The sequence below is a fragment of the Canis lupus genome, chromosome 25 (genome assembly GCF_011100685.1).
Source record: "Canis lupus familiaris isolate Mischka breed German Shepherd chromosome 25, alternate assembly UU_Cfam_GSD_1.0, whole genome shotgun sequence".
NCBI classification, from domain to species: domain Eukaryota; kingdom Metazoa; phylum Chordata; class Mammalia; order Carnivora; family Canidae; genus Canis; species Canis lupus.
Window position 1 is genome coordinate 27,558,467 of NC_049246.1, and position 19,321 is coordinate 27,577,787.

A 19,321-nucleotide genomic window follows, 5' to 3' on the forward strand; every position below is an offset into this window, starting at 1 on the left:
AAGAAGATTGGCCAGCTGAGTGTCCACTGGGGACCATGTCATATGGTTAAATCCATATGGATTAGGCTGCATAGGCTTTATTTTGTTTTGTTTTGTTTTACACTGACAGATATTTTGGAACTAATTGAGAAACTCCACTATAAAGACTGGATATTAATTCAGGTAAACTGAGGCACAGAAAAGGAAAATCCTTAAGTAATTCTAGTTAGAACTAGCCTTGGGTTTCTGCTGCAGATCTCAATTATGTGCTGAGGGAGGGAGGAATGCATAGGAGAAGCTCTTAGAGCCCTGTGTCACACAAGCCAAGCAAATTCAGATACCTAGTTTCCAAAAATCAAGAAAATGGATCAGGAAGAGAGAAGGAATCTGGGTTTCTGGGGCATAACCACCATAAACTACCAATCTCCAGACTTTCTTTACATCGAATAATAAACCCTGTGTGTCTACCCACTGCTTTTTAAATTAATATATCTCTTGGACAATTCTGTTAATTAATCCAATCACAGAAGTTCAGCTCAGTCTTTGATGCTGGTTCAAGATCCTGCTCAAATGTTGTCTCCTCAGTTCAAAGAATTCCTTGATCCTTGAAACCCAAGTCACTCTGTCCTCTTACTTCTCAGAGCCTTTGGTCAGTTTCCCTCCCACACCCAGCACATCTTTCCCATTGCACCATTATTCATATCCACCACTCAATTGTCCCACTGTCTTTCCATCTTACCTGCCAGCAAAACTCCACCTCTGAAAAAAACCAAAAAAACAAAAACAACAACAACAACAACAACAAAAAAAAACACAACAACTCCACCTCTGGACCAGTCCAGCTGTCTCCTTTTCCCCCTTTCCTTTTCCTTCCTTCCTTCTTGCCTACCTGCCTGCCTTTTTCTGTCACTCCCTCTCCCCACCCTCCTTATATCTCTCTTTCTTTTTCTTTTATTTAGTCATTTAGTCAACAAATATCTAGTGAATGCCTGTTCTATTAAGTGCCAGGATGGCTCTGAGTGTTCAATGGTGAAAAAAACCATGGGGGATCCCTGGGTGGCACAGCGGTTTGGCGCCTGCCTTTGGCCCAGGGCGCGATCCTGGAGACCAGGGATCGAATCCCACGTCAGTCTCCCGGTGCATGGAGCCTGCTTCTCCCTCTGCCTGTGTCTCTGCCTCTCTCTCTCTCTGTGTGACTATCATAAAAAATAAAAAATAAAAAAAATAAAATTCAGATTATTTAAAAAAACAAAAAACAAAAAACATGGTCTTTGCTCTCCTAGGCACTCACTAAAGTTTACAGTCTAGTGAGGATGAGAGTCAATAAGTAAGCTTAGTACTATGATAACTACAGCAGGATATTTAAATGAAGAGTAACAAGAGGACCAAATTATATAGGAGAGTTAGAGACACATCCTTATAGTAGGTGACATATCAGAACTGAAGGGTGAGAAGATCTAGTGATGCAAGGCAGGGGGAAGGTGGCTGGAGGACATTCTAAGGGCAAAATGTCATCAAAAACAAAGAGATGGGGACAAGCTGAGTGTGTTCAAGGAGTGGAAAGAAAGCAGTGTGGTTGGAGTGAGGGAGATGGAGGTGTGAGCTGATGCAGACCAGGCAGAGCAGGGATAGACAGTGATGTAAAGAAGTTTGGACCATATGCTGAGTCTACTTGGAAGTCATCAAAAAGTTTTGAGTTGGGGACTGACATGATCTGATTTACATTTTTAAAAAAATCATTCTGAGACTTCCAGAATAGTAGCATGGAAAGTATGGCAAACTTTCTCCCTGAGTAAAGCAACAATATAATTACTAAAAATGATTTTTAAAAATCCAACCATTTAAAATTTGCAGAAATTGTCCCCAAAGAATACCATAAATGGAGAAAGTTACTCAAGGAAATCTACTAAATCTCAGTAAGGACCATGAGAGTCTGTGGCCTTCCAACCATGATCTACTTATATTCCCTTCACCAGCTAGTGTGACAGGAGTTCTACTTTCAGAATATGTAACCAAGAAGTTGAGGCTCCTGTTCCATCTAGTTCCCAGTCTAGGGCTATGGTTTTACCTTGGGAAGGCAGGCCATTGGCATCTCCCATTCTCCTGGCCTCACACTGCAGAAACTATTCTGAGTAGATGTGGCTGAGAGGAATAGTCTCTCTTCCCTCACCCACTCTTCACTCAGAGTGGAATCTCTACTCCAGGGGCTGAGAACACTGGAACCCACTCTGGCTGACTTGTAAGGCAAAGGTTCCATGCAGGGAGGGAGAAGCCAAGGAACCAGGGGCTACTATCCCCACCCAGAATCCTCCTCATAGAGCAAAGGGGTCATTCTGGGAGAAGCTGGTCACTGTAACCACCCCTCACTCCCTTACAGTGTGGCACAGAGGTTTTGTCCAGAGAGAGGGGTGGATATTAAGAACAGTTCTGCTTGATAGGACTGACTTATTTGGGACAGACATCAGGGAAGTTCTTACTAAGGACATTAGTGAAAACAATGGAGATCTTGGTTGTAAACAATTAGAGAAGGCTCTAGTTATGTGGTACTCATAGCAACAAGTGAACCAGTATACAGATAAGAAGTTTAACAGAATCAGGGAAAGAAACAGCTAAGAGGAGCCTTCCTGGAGTCAGAGCAGCTCAAACACAAGCAACATTCTACCCCTATAAAGGGGATCTACTTTAATTGAATGAGATTGTGGAACATTTTATGTCCCAGAGTGTCATCAAAAAGCAATAGAGCAACCAGTTAGCAATTCATAGAGGCTAACAGCTGAATGTGATACCAATAGCGAAAGACACATCCAGGAAGACTATGCTCATGCTCAAGTCTACACCATTTGAGAAGAGACATCAGAGGCTACACACTGTGAGAAAAATAAACTTCACTGAAATAGTCCAATCAAGTCAATAAAAAAATAAGCAGAAAAGTGAACAATAGTAAGCCCTGGGATTAGTACTCAAAATTATTATAATCTTTATCTAAAATTACCAACTTTCAACAAAAAATTGTCAGACATGCAAAGAAACAGGCAAGTGTTACACATATACAAGAAACTGCCTGGAAGGGGGCCCACATGTCAGGCTTAGCTGACAAAGACTTCAAAGTAGCTATCACAAATATATTCAAAAAGCTAAAAGAAATCATAACTAAATAATTAAGGAAGGCATAAAGACAATATCACATCAAATAGAGAATATCAATAAAATAGAAATATGTTTTAAAAGAATCAAATGGAGGGGTGCCTGGGTGGCTCAGTCAGTCAAGCATCTGCCTTTGGCTCAGGTTATGATCCCAGGGTCCTGAGATCAAACCCCATGTTGGGCTCCCTGCTCAGTGGAGAATCTGCTTTTCACTCCCTTTGTCCCTCCCCCTGCTTGTGCTCTCTCTCAATCGCAAATAAATAAATAAATAAATAAATAAATAAATAAATAAATAAAATCTTTTAAAAAATAAAAGAATCAAATGGAAATTCTAGAAGGGCTCAACAGCAGATTTGGCAGAAGGAATAATTAGATAACTTGAAGATAGATTGATAGAAATTATGCAATCTGAAAAATAGAAAGAGGGAATGAGACATCCATACCCAGACAAATCAGTCAAAACCCTGAAAGTCAAAGAAGAGAAAAACTTGAAAGCAGCAAGAAGAAATAACTCATTACATACAAGAAAAACTCACTAAGATCTATAACAGACTTTCATCAAAAACAACACAGGTAAGAAGACCATGGGATGAAAAAAAAAAAAAAAAAAGAAGATCATTAGATGACATGTTAGCAGAAAAAACTGTCAGTCAAGGGTTTTCTATCCAGCAAAACAATGTTTAAAAAATGAAGACAAAATAAAAATATTCCCAAATAAATAAAACAGAGAATTAATTGCTAGCAAACCTGTTTCACAAGAAATACTGAAGGAAGTCCTTTAGACTGATAGCAAATAACAGCAGATATAATTCAAATCCAAAAGAATAAACAAAAAGTGTCAGTAAAGGTAAGTGTGTAACTGTAAAAAATAGTCTCCTTCTGATAACTGATTTAAAAAGTAATTACGTAAAACAATGTACATAATTGTATTGTTGGAGCTTTATCATTAGAAATGTAACATATTTGGCCTTAACAGCACAAATAAGAGGATGAGAACAAAACCGTATTGGAGTAAAGCTATGATACTTGATGGTAACTTGAACACATAGGATGAGATAAAAAAAAAAATAGCCAGAAGTTGTTGGTTAATATAACAAAGTTAATACAACAAATTTTATTGATAAATCTTTAGTTAGACTCATCAAAAAGAGAGAAGACTCAAACAAAATCAGAAATGAAAGAAGAGGAGAAAAAAAAAAAGAAATGAAAGAAGAGAAATAATGACAATACTACAGTAATACAAAGGATTATAAAAGAATATTATGAAAAACTATATGCCAACAAATTGGACAACTTAGGAGAAATGGGTAAATTCCTGAAAATATATAACCCCCCCTTAAATTGAAGCAGGAAGAATTGGAAAATTTGAACAGACTGATTATCAGCAATGGAATTGAATCTGTAATTTAAAAACTCCTAATAAACAAAATCCTAGGACCAGATGGCTTCACAGGGAAATTCTACCAAACATTTAAAGAAGACTTAATACCTATTATTCTCAAACTATTCCAAAAAATAGAAGAGGAAGGAAAGCTTTCAAATTCATTCTATGAAGGCAATACTACCCTGATACCAAAACCCAATAAAGACACAACAAAACAGGAAAACTATAGGCCAATATCTCTGATGAACATAGATGCAAAAATACTCAACAAAATATTAGAAAACTGAATCCAACAGTTCATTTAAAACAATCATTCACCATGATCAGTGGGATGTATCCCAGGAAGCAAGAGTAGTTCAATATTTATGAATCAGTCAATGTGATACATCACATCAATAAGAGAATGGATAAAAACTATATAATAATTCAACAGAAGCAGAAAAAGCATTTGACAAAATACAATATCCATTCATGATAAAAATCCTCAACAGAGTGGGTTTGGAGGGAACATTCAACATAACATAGATCAAATTTGAAAAATCCACAGCTAACATCATACTCAATGAGGAAAAACTGAGAGACTTTCCCCTAAGGTCAGGAACAACATAAGGATGTCCACTTTCACCACTTTTATTCAAAATAGTGCTGGAAGTCCTAGCTATAATAATCAGACAAGAAAAAAAAAAAGACATACACACTAGTAAGGAAGAAGTGAAACTTTCACTATTTGCAGATGACATGATATTATATACAGAAAACCCTAAAGATGCCACCAAAAAACTATTAGAACTGATAAATGAGTTCAGTAAAGTCACAGGATACAAAATAAATGTACAGAAATCCTTGGCATTTCTATATGCTACTAATGAAGCAAGAGGGAAAAAATTAAGAAAACAATCCCATTTACAATTTCACTAAAATAATAAAATACCTAGGAATAAACTTAACCAAGAAAGTGAAAGACTTGTCCTCTAAAAACTATAGAACACTGATGAAAGAAATAAAAAAGGAAATGGAAAGATTTTCCATGCTCATGGATTGGAAGGACAAATATTGTTAAAATGTCCATACTACCCAAAGCAATCTACAGATAGAATGCAACTCTATCAAAATAACCCATAGCATTTTTCATAGAATAAAGAAAATTATACACCATAACAAGTGGGTTTTATCCCAGGAATGCATGACTGCTTTAACATCAATCAATGTAATGCATTATATTAATAGAATAAAAGACAAAAACAAATATCTCTGAAAAAATTCTTTCATAGATATAGGAAATTATTTCATAGATATTTCATATATATAGGAAAAGTATTTTACAAAATCCAACACCCTTTCATGATGAAAACACTCAAAAAAGAAGAAATAGAAGGGAACTTTCTTAATCTGATAAAAGACCTTTATAAAACCCCACAGCTAACATCACACATGATGGTAAAATACTGGATGCTTTTCCCCTAAGATCAAAAACAGAACATGATGCTCATTCTTACCATTACATGCCCTGGTTCTAGCTGGGGAAATTAAAGGAGAAAAGGAAATAAAAATCACCCAGATTGGAAAGGAAAAAGTATGACTATGCATATTTGTAGATGACATGATCTTGTATATAGGAAAATCTAACAAGTCCATTTAAACATTGTTAAAATTAAAGCTTAGCAAGCTTACAAGATATGTGATTGGTATACAAAAATCATTTGTATTTCTATATCCTATAATGAATGATCTGAAAATAAAATTAGAAAACAATTCTGTTTAAAATAACACCAAAAAATAAAATACCAAAGTATAAACTTAACAAAGTGCAAGACTTGTCCACTGAAAACTATGAAATACTATTAAAAGAAATTAAAGACAATCTGAATAGAGAGACATACCATGTTCATAGAGCAGAATATTTAATATTGTTAATCTGGCATTACTCTACCACAGATTTGATAAATCCCCCCCAAAATCCCAGAGACCTTTTCTGCAGAAATTAGCAGACTGATCCTAAAGTCATATGGGAATATAAGGTGCTCAGATAGCCAAAATCATCTTGAAAAGGTAGAACAAAGTTGAAAACTCATACTTCCTGATTTCAAAAAAGTACTACACAGCTATAGTAATCAGGACAGTATCATACTGGCATAAGGATAGATATATAGATTAATGGAATAAAACTGAGATCCTAGAGTAGTGCCTGAGTGGCTCAGTTATTAAGTGTCAGACTCTTGATTTTGGCTCAGGTCATGATCTCAGGGTCCTGAGACAGAGCCCTGCATTGGGCTCTGTGCTCACTGGGGAATCAGCTTGAGGATCGTCTCCCTCTCCGTCTGCCCCTCCCCCAACTTGCACTCAAGCACACACACAAGCTCTCTCTCAAATAAATAAATAAATCTTTAAAGCTGAGAGCCTAGAAATAAACCCTTATGTTTATATTCAATTGATTTTTGACAAGGGTGCCAAGACAATTCAATAGGAAAAGGACAGTGTTTCAACAGATGGTGCTGGGACAACAGAAAGGAATGGAATTATTCTTTCCTTATACTATACATAAAAATTAACTCAAACCAGGTTGCAGATCTACATGTAAGAGCTAAATTTACTAAATTCCTAAAAAGAAAATAAGAGTAAATCTTTGTGAATTGGGGTGAGGCAATGATTTCTGAGATATAACACAATGGCTTCTTAGACACAAAAGTGACTAAGAAAGAAAAACAGATAAATTGAGCTTCATTAAAATGAAAACGTTTTGTGAAAAGTGGTGCCATCAAGAAAATGAAAAGACAACTTACAGAATGGTAGAAAATATTTTCAAAGAATGCATCTTATAAGAGACTTGTAGAATGTATAAGGAACACTTTCATCTCAATAATAGAAAAATACATAGCCCAAGGATCTGAAAAGGTATTTTTCCAAAGAAGATATCTAATTGGGTAATGAGCACATGGAAAAAATAGTCAACATTATTCAGTCACCAGGGAAATGAAAATCAAAAACACAGTGAGATAACACTTGTACACACTAGGATGTAAGATCAAGAAGATAAGCAATAGCTGTGTTGATGAGGATGTGGGAGAAATGGAAATCTAATATATTGCTGGTAACAATGTAAAATGGCTCAGTTACTCTGAAAAACAGCTTGGAAGTTCCTCAAAAATTAAACATAGGTTTACTATATGACTCAGCAATTACTCTCTTAAGGATATACCCAAAAGAAATGAAAACATATCCTTACACAAATATGCCTATGGATGTTCATTATTAGTATTATTTGCAATAGCCAAAATGTAGAAACAACATAAAATATTAATCAACTGATGAATGGATAAACAAAATGTCGTATATTATGCAATGGAATATTATTCCACAATAAAAAGGAATAAAGCTCTGATACATGATATAACATCATTAAACCTTGAAAATATTATGATAAGTGATAGAAGCCAGTCCCAAAACAGCACATTTTGTATGATTCCATTTATATGAAATGCCAGAATAGGAAAAACTATAGAGGCAAAAAGATCCCATTTAGTCATTGCCTAGGGCTGAAAAGGGAAGGCAGCTGGGAGAAATGGGGGCATGACTGCGAATGGGCATGTGGACTCTTTTTAAGATGACAAAAGTGTTCTAAAATTGGATTGTGGTGATGGTTGCACAACTGTGTGAATATACTAAAAGACATTCATTTGTACACTTTAAAAATGTGAACTGTATGGTATGTAAATATATCTTAATAAAGGCACTTAAAAATCTCTCTAGTATGTAGCAAATGAGAGGTAAGAGAGGGGAGAAAAACTAAAAATCATAAACCACCCCAAACCCAGAGTGATCCAGGCAAGAAATAGTGGCTTAGCTTAGATTGGTGGTGGAGAAATGGAAAAATTTATTTTGGAAGAAATACCTAAAAAATACGAAGATGGGTTTCACATGGGGGATGAGACATTCAAGAATGTATTTTGGAAGAAATACCTAAAAAATACGAAGATGGATTTCACATGGGGGATGAGACATTCAAGAATGTTTTCCAGGCTTCGGCTTTGAGCAACTGGGTGAATGATGGTGATGACATTTACTTATCTTGAGGAGACTGGAAGAAGAAACACATTTGGTGGGAGAGTAATCAAGCGTTCCTTTTTAGTGTGGAATTTGAGATACTAGTTAGGCACTTAAGTTTATGCACCTGGCCTTCCTGAGCCCTCTGAACAATCTCACATAGACTCATTGGAATGGAAGCACCCGCTTCTACTGAGTAGTCAATGGTGCCTAGAATTTCTGCCCTCATTTTCCAGTAAGTGTTCTATTCTAATCTCTGCAGTTAGCTTTTTCAAAACTTCCCATTCTTCTAAAACTTCCTACCCCAATCTCTTTCCCTTCACTCTTAAAGCTGATTTTTGACTCTTATTTCACCAAAGATTAGAAATCAGTATTGGGAGTTCCTTCAACTTCTGGACACAGTGGCTACTAATGTCTCTCCCCAGGAGCTCTTGAATCCTACCTCAACACCCAGAGGTGTGCTGGGGCCAGCTCTTACTGGCCTGTGAAAGTCATTTGTAAAATACTCAGGAATTTTGAGAGCTGATTGTTTCACCAACAGTGACTTGAAAATCAGCCAACATGGTAGTCTTTACATAACAGAAATAAGCATATGCAATAAATTGTGCTTTTTCTTTTGTTTAGAGGGATCATTTATTAGAATGCCACCTGCACTATTGTTTCATCCATTATCACCATTCTAATACCTTCAGCCTCTTTTCTACTGACACATTCATATGAGCATTTAAACATACTCTCCAAAGGGGAAAATACTCTTCATTCTAAAATCTCCCTCTATTATTATCCTGTTTCTCTCCTACCCTTTCCAATCAAGGTTCTTGGGTCGCCCACCAATACCATCTCCAGTTGTTTACCTTCTAGTCACTCCTCAATCTACCACAATCTAGCTCTATCCTCACCATGCCATGGAAATTGACCTTCCCAAGATCATGAGTGACCTTCTTATTAAGTCCAAGGGATATTTCCTCGTCCTTATCTTCTGTGACCTCTCAGCCACATTTTTCTTTAGAACTCTGTCTTCACCCTTATTTCTTTTCATTTATATGCTCCCTTGGCAATATCTTTCACTCTGTTAGACAGAATCTGCAATCCAATCTTCCCTTTACTGTGGGGATACCCTGGGAAAGAAGAATCTTCTGTCAAAGCCCCTTGTAAAACAGTAATGCCAGACCTCTTGGAAAATATACTAATTATATTTTCTAGTGGGATATTCTGAATGCATTTGGTAGGATGTAACTGGTCTATCTAGTATTACTTATAGTAAATATACCTAGAATCTATAGGCACGATGCTCTGGAAAATATAATGTAAATCATATACCTAGCTGAATAGAAAATGGAGAAATAGCTTAATGAAAAAGTTTTTTGCTGTGTAAAGTCATATTCCTACAGCCAGTATTTAGAGACTTCATATGTTAAATCCAGGCCAAAACTTATCTCATGGCAGCCAAAAAGTAGCCTCAGATTGCCATGCTTTGCCTGTACCCTTCAATTACTTGTATCTTTGAAATTATTAGTGAAACTTGTAACTTGTTACTGGGTAAAAGATCTGATTCATGAATCTGATTTGACAGTCTACCCTTTGTTATGGTTTCAATTAACTTTTTATGTGAGTGACTGTTAAATTACTTTCTCCTATTCAGTCCTCTCACCTGAACTCCAAACCATGTATCCAAATACCTATTAAACATCTCTACTGGAGGTACCACTGAGAGCTTAAATTCAACATATCAAAATACAAACTGGACATTTCATCTCTTCCCCTCCCTTTCCCTTTCCTGCCTTCCCACTCACCTTCAATCAGTGGGAAAGGAACTTCAATTCCCCCAGATACTCAAACAATAGCTTGGCTCAAAGCCAGCAGAGCCTGGGGCTGAAGATGCCACTGCTCAGATTTAAAGTGCTAAAGGTTCCTACATCTTGCCAGGCTGGTTTGTGACTATTTCCAGACTTGAATGACTCCTGGGACTTTCCTATCTTATCTGCCCCTGAAGTTCAGTGTCATGGGAAAATTTTGAGTTTAAAGTGTACACATTGGAAGAATTAATATTGTTAAAATGTCTATCCTACTCAATGTGATCTACAGGTTTGATGCAATCTGTATCAAGAGTTCATAGGCCTTTTTAACAGAAATAGGAAAACCAACCATAAAATTCACATGGAACCAGGAAAAAAAATAACTAAAGCAATCCCGAACAAGAACATAGTTGAATGCATCACAATTCCTGACTTCAAGCTATATTACAAAGCTATAACAAACAAAATAGTATGGTGTTGACATAAAAACAGACACAGAGACCAATGAAACAGAATAGAGAGTCCAGAAACAAATCCATGCATACATGGTCAACAAAATTTTGACAAAGATGATAAAAATATACAATGGGGAAAGGATAGTCTTTTCAGTAAATGGCATCGAGAATACTAGATATCCACATGTAAAAATAAAATTAGACCCTTATACGATATACAAAAATCAACTCAAAATGTATTAAAGACTTAATCATAAGGCTGACATTATAAAACTTCTAGAACATTTAAGGCTAAAGCAAAAATAAGCAAGTAAGACTATATCAAACTAAAAACTTCTGCAAAGCAAACAATTGACAAAATGAAAAAGCAACCTACAGAATTGAAGAATATATTTCCAAAGCATATATGCAATAAGAGGCTAATATCCAAAATAAATAAATATAACTCAATAGCAAGAAACCAAAAAAAAAAAAATAGGTGGAATAGACAGAATAGACATCTTTCTAAGGAAAACCTACAAATGGCCCATAGATATATGAAAAGATGCTTAACTAGTTATTGAATCATCAGGGAAATGCAAATCAAAACCACAACGAGATATCACCTCACACTTGTTAGGAGTGCTATTATCAAAAAGTCTAAAGATAGGAGGTGTTGGCAAGAACATTGAGAAAAGGGAACCTTTGTGCACTGTGGCAGTAATGTAAATTGGTACAATCACTGCAGAAAATAGTATGGAGGCTCCTTAAAAAATTAAAAATTACCTAGCAATCCAATTCTGGGTATGTATCCAAAGGAAATAAAATAACTATTTCAAAGAGATATTTTCATCTCCATGTTCTTTTCAATATTTTTCATAATAGCTAAAATATGGAAACAACCTGTCTATTGACAGATAAATGAATTAAGAAAATGTGGTATATTTATGCAGTAGAATATCATTCAACCTTTAAAAGGAAGGATAACTTGCTATTTGCAACAACATGGGTGAAGTTGGAGAGCATTATGGTAAGTGACATAAGCCAGACAGACAAATATCACATGATCTCATAAGTGAGATCTAAAAAAAAAACAAATTTAAGTAAAACTCTTGGAAACAGAGTAGAATGGTGGTTACCAGAGGCTGGGCGCTGGGGTGGGGAAAGGAGAGATATTGATCAAAGAACACAAATTTTCAGTTATAAGATGAATAAATTGTGAGATCTAATATACAGCATCATAACTATGGCTAAAAATTATATGTTGTACCAATACAATGGTACTCTTGAATTTTTCCAAGAGTAGATCTTAATTATTCTCAACACACACAAACACACACACACACACACACACACACACAAACACATGTAACTATGGGAAATGATGACTATTAATTAGTTTGATTTTGGTAATAATTTCACAATGTGTACATACATCAAAATATCACATTGTACATCTTAAATATATAGAATTTTTATTTGTCAAAAATAAATTTTAAAAAAATATTTTAAAAATAAAGTGTGCAAGAGTGAGGCTGGTCCCGTTTGTATCAGTTAGAACACTTCTAGTTGCAAGACACAGAAATCAAACTTGAACAAAAAGAATTTCATGGATTCATAATTTAAAAATCTGTGCTTCCTTTTAGCATCTTGCAGTACCAGAAAGTAAGGAAGTGCTTAAAACACACACACACACACACACACACACACACACACACACACATTGATAAAGGTATGTCAAAGGTGCACAGAAACCAACAGAGTTCCCAATGACCACAGCTGGAAAATTTGAGCAATAAAATACAAAAAAATAGTTTTGGATTAAACCTAAAGTAAAAAGTGAATCTATATTGGTACATGTAAGTGACTAAATAAAGTAATAAATGGGGTACAAAAGACAAATTTTCTTTGCAGAAGAATTATAAATAAATATACTCTGCATTAAAGGAGATGGAATATAACTCCCCACTCCTTCAGAGTGCACTATTCATTGTAACTTCCTTACAAAGGGTACAGTATGGAAACGAGGGGAAAAGAGTAACTTTATAGTAGACAGACTTGACACATATTGCCTCAGCCTGGTGATCAAAGTCAAGATTAACAGTCAAAAACCACATGGATAGTATGTACTCTTAGTATGATGTGATAAAAACACACTTAACCTCTGTGATTTTCCTCCCCTAAACCCATAGCTCTAGTCTTTTTATAAGAAAAAGACAAATTCTAATAGAATGTCATTCAACAATATACTTAATTAGTACTTCTGAAAACAATTAAGTTCATAAAAAACAAGGAGAGTCTGAGAACCTTGTCATAGCCAAGATCCACAATATTACTAAAACAGCTCACACTTTAATACAAAGTATTAACATAGCACTACCTCAGAGGTCCCCAAAGTTCCTTAGTTCATGGGCCTTTGGTGTCTTAGTAATTTTTTTCACAGCATACTAGGCCAAAAGAACTACCAAATGACTGCATTTATTAAGTAGTTAGGTCCAAATAACTTAATAGCAGTAGCCCACTCAATGTCCGACAGATGTTGCTACTTCTATTTACGTCAGACAGATGTCTCTGTACATCCATTGAATCCCTACAAGTTTGTAGTAGTAACCTGGTGCACCTCAGTGCAGTTTAGGAATTATAGTTCTAGGTATTAAAATTCTGATGGGACACACATGACAATCATGTGGCACAACTAATAATAAGTTAATTGATTGGATAACATTTAAACTTATAGTTTCCATATCATGATAATTATGACATTGTTAGCTAAATTTTAAGTGGCAGCATGGAAGCCATGTTGCCCCTTTCACTATACTGAGAATTGTGTTACTTAAGGTCCTCTGGAAAAACAGAAACAAAAGGAAGTGCATATAGAGAGAAAGAAAGAAAGAAAAAGAAGAAAGAAAGAAAAGAAAGAAAGAAAGAGAAAGAAAGAAAGAAAGAAAGAAAGAAAGAAAGAAAGAAAGAAAGAAAGAGAGAAAGAAAGAAAGAGAGAAAGAAAGAAAGGTTTGTTATAAGGAAATGGCTCCTCTGACCATGGAGACTGTGAAGTCCAATCTGCAGTGGGAGTTGGCGGGCTTAAGACCCAAGACAGCTGATGGTGAATCTTTGTTTGATCAAGGAGGCCAGTCTTCTTGTTCTATTCAGTCCTTCAACTGATTAGATGAGAATCACACGGGTTATGGAAGAAAGTATACTTCCTCAAGGTTCATTGATTTAAATGTTATTTTTTTCCCAAAATACCGTCTAAATGGGCACATAAAATTAATCATCCCAAGTCTACCCTTTGTCACCCACACACTCTTTAAATCATACTTAATCTCCAAATAAAGGTAACAACAAAGTCATACTTCAAGGCTACAACTATTCTACATGCAATTGAAAGTTCACCCTTTCTCTAAAAGAGGATGCAATGTCTTTACTGTTTAGTTTTCTCTTGATATTTCATAACTTAAATACTATTTCATGTAAAGTACCATATAAAGTTAACAATACTTAAATTCTCTGATATCAAATCAACACATTTTATGTTACATAATAGGAGACAAGAAGGAAGAAAACAAAAATATTTGCTTGATTTACACATACACAGACATTCATAACAAAATAAAGGAAAAATACAACAGTTACAGTTTTTCTTTCTGTGACTGGTTACATGGTCATATCTGGTATTTATAACTACCTTCTTCCACTACCCATTTTGTACTTCCTTTGCCCTTAACAAGCATTTCAGTTGGTCATAGTTCTTTACATGTCAGGGTGACCTAAATTTTCACTCCTAAAAGTTCTGGGCCATTAGCAGCCTTGTTTGGATTGGGTTGTTGTAGTTTTCTATTAACCTTAATTTCAAGGATTGCTGGGGTTCCAGACTTAACTCCTCTTGACCCTCCATTATGGAGTAGTAATTCAATTTCCCCTTGGGAATCAGGACTCATTGCCTCAGCCAGCACAGTAACTCCCTTATTTGCTTGTTGTCGATTCAGAGGCATGAGGAGTCCAAAATGGCCAGGTAGCAGTCTTATCTTCCAGTGCAAAGAAATCATTGTTATGTCTCCTGGTGGAAACATTCCTCCAGTTAGAACCAAAACCTCTAAGTATAAGTTGTGAGGACAGGAAGCAAAAATTTTACTAGCAGGAGAGTAGTGCCACTCCAACTTCTAGTCCTAGATTCCTAGACCTGTGAATCCTGGCTTTGGAAGAAACAGCGTCATATATTGGTGTTCAGAGCAGATACAACTCCTACAAAGCCTTTTCTTAGCTCTACAAAGCATTTCCACCTGCCTGTCATTGAAATTAAATCTTAAAAAGGTTATGCCAATAGTTTATAAACCCAGATGCTTCAGGATGGTAGGAAACAAGGTAAGACCAGAAATTCCATAAGCATGGACCCATTGATACACTTCATTTGTTGTTGGTTCCTTGATCAGAAACAATGTTTTGTGGATTACTGTGGATACTAAATTCTGTAGGTACATGAGTAATATTTTTGGCTGAAGCACTGCATACAGCATAAGCAAATCTGTACCCAGAGTAAGTATCTATTCCAGTAAGAACAAAATTCAGTCCTTTCCATGATGGAAGTAGTCCAATGTAATCAACCTGACACAAGTAGCTGGCTTATCGCCCTGGGGAATGATGCCATATCAGGAATTTATTGTCGGTCTCTGCTGTTGGCAGTTTGGCACTCAGCAGTGGCCATGGCCATGTTGGCCATGTTGCTGACCCCATGCATAATCTCTATCTCAGCCACTATGGCTGCTTTGTTCATGAAATGATTGGGGGATGACAGGGGTAACTGGGGAAAGAAGCTGACTGGTATTCACAGAATAAGTCATCCTATCTACTGGATTATTAAAATCCTCTCTGCTGAGATCTCCTTTTGGTGGACATTGACATGGAACACAAGAATCTTCATTTTTTCACTCATTCAGAGAAATCTAGCCACATATCTCTTCTCCATACTTCCGTGTCACCAATCATGTTCAAGTCCTGACCCTCCAGCCAAATCATTGCCCACAGCCATGAATCAGTATATAATTGCACATGTGGCTTTTCTCCTTCTAAGCAAATTGAGCAAACAGGTGCACTGCTCAAAGTTCTTGGAGAATTTCTCTCCTTCAAGGATATCCCAAGAAAGAGCTATAGAGCTACTGCTGTCAACTTTCAGATAGTGCCTACATATCATGCAGAACCACCTATAAATCAGTGCCAAGATTCCTTCTTCTTGGTAAACTGATGGTAAAGAACTCTTCATGAGGCCATACATGCAAACTGGAGAAAGAATGTAGTGTGGGTGTGTTGGGGTGAACCATGGGCGTTAGGACACTTCTTTATGTAACTTGTTTCTTCAGGGCCCACTTGAGCCCAATCTCATATTTACTATTGTACATTAGATGATGGGGTTCTGCTGTATGTACATGCCCAATTTTATTGCATGATGTCTCAGATAACACTCAGTTCTTGATGGGCAGCTCAGGTCATATGGTAACTTCATGGCCCATGGTTAAGTGTTAAGTATCTACAAGTTCCAGTATCAGGCCAAAGGCTGCTTCTCAAAAGGAAAGTAGTTACCTGCAAAGGATGGCAGCACTTTGTTCCAAAATCCTCAGTGCCTATGCCATAATTTACCTTTAAGGGCCTGACACTGTCTTCCAACAGTATCCCTATCTGCCACTAATACTTCAAGTACCATTGGGCCTGCTGGATCATATGGCCCAAGTGGCAGAGCAGCTTGTAGGGAAGGCTGGACCTACTGCAGAGCCTTCTGTTCTGGGCTTTGTTTAGCAGCTTTTTGGGTCACTTAGTAAATGGGACCAAGTAGCACATTCAAATGAAGAATATACCCCCTTCAAAATCCAATGAGGCCTACTAGATTACGTTTTTTTGGTTGTAGGAGGGGAGAGATACAACAATGTATACTTTACCTTAGAAGGGATATCTCAACATGTCCAACTCACTGAATCCCTAGAAATTTCACCAAGGTAGGAGGCCCTTGAAATCGGCTAGATTTTTTTCTTACCCCCTGGCATATAAATATCTTACCAATAAGTCTAGAGTAATTGCTACTTCTTGCTCACTAGGTCAGATCAGCACAATGTCATCAATGTAATGGACTAGTGTGACATTTTGTGGAAAGGAAAGGGCTCTTATGATCAAGATCCTTATGAACTGAATTATGACATAGGCCTGGAGGGTTGCTATACCCCTGAGGTAGGGCAGTAAAGTGTAATGCTGGCCTTGCCACTAGAGAGCAAACTGCTTCTGGAGAACCTTATGAATAGGAATGGAGAAAAAGACATTTTCCAGATCAATAGCTGTATAGCAGATACCAGGCCATGTGTTAATTAACTCAAGCAATTAAAGCACATCTGGTAGAGTCATTGCAATTGGATTCACCATCTTGTTAAGTTTACAATAATCCTCTGCCATTCTCAAAGATCTATCAGTGTTCTATCTAGGCCGGATAGAAGAGTTGAAGGGGGATGTGATGGGAATCACCATCCCTGCATCCTTTAAGTCTTTGATGGGCCAGTAATCTCTGCAGTCCCTCCAGGAATGTGGGATTACTTTTGGTTTCCTATTTTCCTGGGTAGAGGCAGTTGTCTCTTGGCCTTCTCCACTATTATGTCCCTTACTCCATAGATCAGGGAACCAATGTGAGGTTTTGCCAGATTCTCAGTAGGTCTATTCCAATTACACATTCCAGAACTGGGGAAATAACCACAGGGTGGATTCAGGGACCCCCTGGGCCTCCTGTGAGATGGACCTTAAAACCCCATTGATCACCTGACCTCCATAAGCCCCTACTCTGACTGGAGGGACCACAGTGATATTTGGGTCTCCAGAATCAGTGTCCATTCAAAGCCAGTGTCTAGTAGTCCCCCAAAGGGCTGATTATTTCCTTTTTCCCAGTGCATAGTTATCCTGGTAAAAAGCCGCAGGTCGTTTTGAGGAAGGCTGAGAAAATTAACAGCATAAATATTTGTTCTATGGTCGGGCCCTTCCTCAAGGGTACCCAGCTTCCCTTTCATTTAAGTGGTTCTGGGTTTGTTAACCGGGCCAAGTCTGAGGAGGAGCCATGACCGTTTTTGTAATTCAGATTAGACCTTTGTTCACTTGGCCTAGAACTTCTCTGCTTATACAGAACAAGTAAGAATGTGTTAGACTTCCTACCTATTTCACTTCCAGGCACATCACGACCACATAGCTAACACCATGGGTCTGTGCATGTCAGCCTATTCTGATCACTGCATTGACCCTGCTGTCCATTATGGTATCCATGCTGTCCTTGCCTTAGGCAGTTGAATGCCACCTTTGGGTATCCACCACCCCAGGATCCAATTACTCTCACTGTGGTTGGGTTTCTCAGTTCAGTGACTGTGGTTCCCCCTGTGAGGTCTGGCCTACAAAGAATGATCACAGAACTCTTCAAGGATTCTAAGACTCTATTCACAAATTTATTTCTCATAGTCATGGTGAGAGGCATGTCTTCTGGACCTTCCCAAGGTGGGTGAGTGGGTCTCAGATGACAAACCCACTACAACATCCCACCTTCCCTGTTTTTGAATCCCGTTCTTTACATGAAATCAAGGAGAGCCAGAATTTCATATTCATTCCCTGTAGGTCAAACTTGGGCCAGTTAACAGTTAAAACTATGTTTTAGTCAATCCACCAAACAAACTGTTAGACTTTTCTAACTCTCCCAAGATGTAACATTAAATAGAAAAATCTGCTTAGTTAGCCCATAGAAATAAATTCTCTAATGCAATTTTAATGTTTCTTCCACCATTATCCCACACCTTTTGTATCCATTACCACGAATACTCCCCAGATTGCTGTCTGTATGAATCAGAAAACTCAGGTAGTTCTTTTGAAGCATAGCACGCCTCCTCGTGAGTCATACTTTGTACCTCACCTTTAGGGTCCTGCTGAGAACTGAGTCTAGTTATATGTCTAGAAGCAAAGAGGATGGTGGGGCTGGGTCCTCAGGGGAAATCAGCATTGTCTTGCTTGGCAGTGCCTTGGGAAGGCCACTGCCCTCTCCTCAGTCAGTGAAGGCTTCAGATAGAGGTTGAGAGGTCACTTTTACTGGAGATGGAGAAACTGCTTCCACTGTCAAAGATGACTTATCCAGTGTCCCCAGCTCCATCAAGGTCTTCCCATATATCCTCATTCCAACTTTCAGGATCCCATTCCTTCTCAGTCAATGTGTTTAACAGTAGATACCCTGTGAGGCTAGGAGTTCAACTCACATCATATTTTAGCCAGTCACAGGATGAGACTGTGAATTTGATTATTAGCAATCTCTGCCTTGTGGCTGTAGGACAAAGGGTCTCTTTCAGGACAAATTGATACGGGAGGGCTAAGGTTCTTTTTTCACGGCTTCGAAGAATGAATCTCATGGGCAATAGAGAGTGAGCAAAGCAATAGAAGTTTATTAAACAAAGATACAGAGAAAATTCTGAGAAGTGAGAGGGTCCCGACAGGGTTGCCACTGAGGGCTTGTAGTAGTGGTCTTTTATTGAGAATTGACTGGGAAA